We start from the raw sequence: 4,048 nt of genomic DNA on the forward strand, positions 1-4,048 counted from the left end.
AGAGCCATGGTAACTTTGTTCCATGATATGATGCATAAAGAGATTGAGGTGTATGTTGATGAAATAATTGTCAAGGTTCGAACAAAAAAAACACATTGAGAATTTGAGAAGCTACCATGCCTCGTCTTTAACAAGAAGTGTATTGAAATTTAGTACCTCCAAATACACAAAAAGAACTTCATGGATTCTTAGGTTCATCTCACAGTTAACCTAAAAATGTGATCCAACTTTTTGTCTTCTTCGAAAGAATAATACAAGGATATGTGATGATAGTTACAAAGATACATTTAAGAAAGTTAAGAGTATTTGTCTCACACTCCAATTTTTCCATATCCAACTTCTTGACTAATAGAGCTTCCAAAGACTACGAATCACTAAACTTTAATTTTTTCAGATAAAAATCTAAATGTCATATCAGTAGAAGAAGCAAGCACTTGCACTTTGGAGTACTATAAGTTGAATGGTGAAGTGCTCCAATGTTTTTGGTCACAAAATTAGGGCAATTTGGTCTCACCCAAAGGAGGTAATTTTCCACTCATCAGTAGATTGAATTTTGTCTACAACCCAACATGGTCAAATATGAAGAAGAGGTGGATATTCCACAATTAGGGCATAGAAAATCCATCATTTCTCACTACAGCAAAATTGTTCTACAACGGCATTTTTAGCGACGTTTTGAGAGAAAACAACACTAAATTTAAACATATAGTGGCATTTACATTCCAAACGCCACAATATGGTAACTTTAGTGGTGTTTTTATATAAATAATATAATATGGTTCATCTATAGTGGCATTTTTTCAACAAACGCATCTATAGAGTAGTACTTTACCGGTGTCTTTACAAAAATGCCATAATAGGGTTAATTTATAGTGGCATTTTTTCAACAAACGCCGCAACAGAGTAGTACATTTGTGGCATTTTTATACAAATGTTGTAATAGGGTTCATCTATAGTGGTATTTTCTCAACAAACGCCGCAAAGGAGTAGTACTTTAGCAGTGTTTTTACAAAAATATTGCAATAGGGTTTATCTATAGTGGCATTTTTTCAACAAACGCCGCAACAGAGTAATATGCTAGCGGTGTTTTTATATAAATGCTGCAATAGGGTTCATATATAGTGTCATTTTTTCAACAAATGCCGCAACAGAGTAGTACATTAGCAATGTTTTTATACAAATACCATAATAGGGTTCATCTATAGTGGCGTTTATTATAAAAACAACGCAAAATCGCATACATTAGTGGCATTTTTCTTGTAAACGTCACGAAAGGATAAATATATCTCCCCCTTTCTCCTGTCTGATCCCTAATTCTTTTGCACCTCTTCTCCCCTATCTTCCCTCTTTTTCCTGTAAATTGCCATTATTGCTTTGTCTTTCGATTGTTGCTCTGTTGCAGTCGTTCCCCGCTAAAGCCCAAGTCTACCATTGAATCTAACAGTTTTAGCTGTCACTTTGCTTCACCTGGTAAAACATGTAGTGCTCTATCTCATTTTTTTCTTATGATTTCAAATCTCAGCTTGGATTTAATATTATTCTGTTCGTGTGAAATTTAGTTGCTATGTACATGGAGAAATATAGAGTTTTTAATTGTAAAACTAATTCAAATAAACATGGAAGTGATTCAAGCTTCTGCAAAATATATTAAAAAATCATTTTTTCTATCAGTTTTAGAAAATGTATATCCTTTATCAGTGATGATAGATTCTTAAAACTTGTCGACTTATTAAAATCAATGTTTTTCCTACTATTGTTGTTGAACGTTCTCTGTTTAACTTGAGAATTTTCGGTATGTCTGGATACAGACTGTTGAAGAAAAGAAAAAGCTGGAGGAAAGTGAACAGTTGCTAAACCAAAGGAGGTTAGTTATTGATCAAATTGTGTTTTCTACAAATTCTCTACTTGTTGAATATGTGTTCATTTGATATTCTTCCGGTTCAAGGGATCTTATAGCCAATTACTGAAGCTCTGTGGAAGACCTTGTGAAGACTGAGCCATAGTCGCTTCTCACTTTACTAAGCACAGGTAAAAAAATGAATAGTGAACAATATGATAAATATTTTCAATAATGGTCGCAGTTTGTGTTGTTTACTTTTAACATATCAGTTTAATGTCCAATTGGAGTGAGGCTTTTTCATAAACAATCTTGATTAAGATAAGCAATTTTGCATTGACTTTCTTAGTTTGCCAATTTGTCTAAAATAAGTAAAAAAAAAAGTGCACAGATCAGAAGAATGATATGGTTTTGTGAAACCATGCATATATGGCTCAAATTCTTAGTCAACCCTTTGACTTAGGATTAGCAGTAGAATGTCACCTATGTTGTTATAGAGCATAAGATATCAGGATTAGGTGAGGATAAGTAGTTTGAGAATGGATATTATATGGGTAACAATTATGTACAAACCATTATCTATCTCACGCAAGCACAAGAAGAAGAAAAATGAATCAAACCTCAAACAAGTTTTTGGGTAATAGAACAGGAAATCTAGACCTTGTTGAGCAGTTTTTTTCTGAGAGCCTATATGTTATCTAACTTTACTATTAAGATTGAGTTCGTTCTTCTAGAGGTTTACACTCTATTATGTTGCATCGATAATGCAACTTCGGCCTCTTGGAAATCTATTCACTGAGGTTACACTATTTACAACTCAAAACTTTTATTGTTATTATACCAGTCATCTACAGTGAAAGTTTCTTTAAGAGTGTTAGTTTCAAAGAGAACGAATATGAATTCTTATTCTATTGTCTTTGAAAACTATCGTTGCAAATTGTGAAGTTGTCGCTGCTGTTCTAGAGCTGTTGGGTTAGATTCGTATGTTTTTGCACTTAAGTTGTTCTTCCACTATTGTATAAATACTCCTATGCTGCATAAAGCTAAACAAATGCACTGTTGATTGATCCTTAATTCCTTACCAAATAAAAAAAGAATCTGAATAAAATAAAATTAAAATTAATAGTAAATGAAGTTGAAGAAGGTGTATGTAGCCTTTAAAATCAGACAAAACCCAGTAGAATAACCCAATTTTTTTTGTTTGGGAATTAAGAAAGTGAAAGAATCTGGTGTTTGTTTACACAACGAAGCAAGAAGATACATTGTTGATTAGGCCAGTTCATTTCATTTGTAGGCTTTCCATTTCAATTCTCATTTTGATTTTATATACTATAAAAATATATACGAATTAAGAAAGTGAAACAATCTGGTGTTCTTGCTATTCTCGTCCTCCTCTTTCTTTGTACCTTAAACAGTCTTTGTTTAGCTTATGCCCAAATGTCTAAGTATTCTGAATCATTTTTATTTATCATCAAGTCTTTTGGTTGTAGAATTATACTTCTTTGGGTATAACTGAAGTACCAAGTTTTTTTGGTTGACATACACCCTTTAATTGAAAATAACTATTTTTCTGGAAGCCCAAGTTAATGGACTTCTTTTACCGACTGAAAAATAGAATGCTGAAAACTTAAGTGTTGAAAATAAGATTTTATTGAGATCTTAAATTGACAAATTGAGATGGAAAGACTAGATAGTTAAAAATAATGAATATAAGATTAATGTAGTTCATTGATGAAAATAACCCAATAAATTAGGGAGGTTTAATTACTTAAACATTTTCATTAATGAAAATATTTTAATTAGTAATCGTGGAAACAAAAGTAAATTATCTCATTTGTACTTAAGTATCACCAATAAGTTAAGTGTACTATGTTAGTAATAAGGGAGAAAATGTAATGATTATATTTAGTTGCACTATTTATGTATAATATTAACAATTAACATTTGAAATTGATATTCCAGAAATACAAAATGGATAAGAGTTGGATGGATTTGTCAAGGGTAAGCGACGAATATCGAAATGGAGTCGAAACTTTTCTAAATTTAGCTTTTGTGAATGCAAGCAAAGAGAATATGATTATTTGCCCTTGTAAGAAGTGTGCTAACATTAATTGGCACATTCGTGAAGTTTTCTACTAGCATCTAGTTGTTTTTAGCTTTGTTCGGGGCTAGAAAATGGATATTTCATGGAGAGTTTACATCTCATATCTC

The 4,048-nt window shown here is 31.9% G+C and overlaps 1 long non-coding RNA gene across 1 annotated transcript; it reads left to right on the forward strand.

The window, feature by feature from the left end:
* The first annotated feature begins 1,807 nt into the window (after positions 1-1,807).
* LOC120172361 lies at positions 1,808-2,037 on the forward strand. Its single transcript, XR_005520956.1, has 2 exons — positions 1,808-1,864; positions 1,946-2,037. It is a non-coding gene; the product is annotated as an uncharacterized LOC120172361 (long non-coding RNA).
* Positions 2,038-4,048: the final 2,011 nt, after the last annotated feature.

Source organism: Hibiscus syriacus, unplaced genomic scaffold, assembly GCF_006381635.1.
Source record: "Hibiscus syriacus cultivar Baekdansim isolate YM2019G1 unplaced genomic scaffold, ASM638163v2 tig00111848_pilon, whole genome shotgun sequence".
Taxonomy (NCBI): Eukaryota; Viridiplantae; Streptophyta; class Magnoliopsida; order Malvales; family Malvaceae; genus Hibiscus; species Hibiscus syriacus.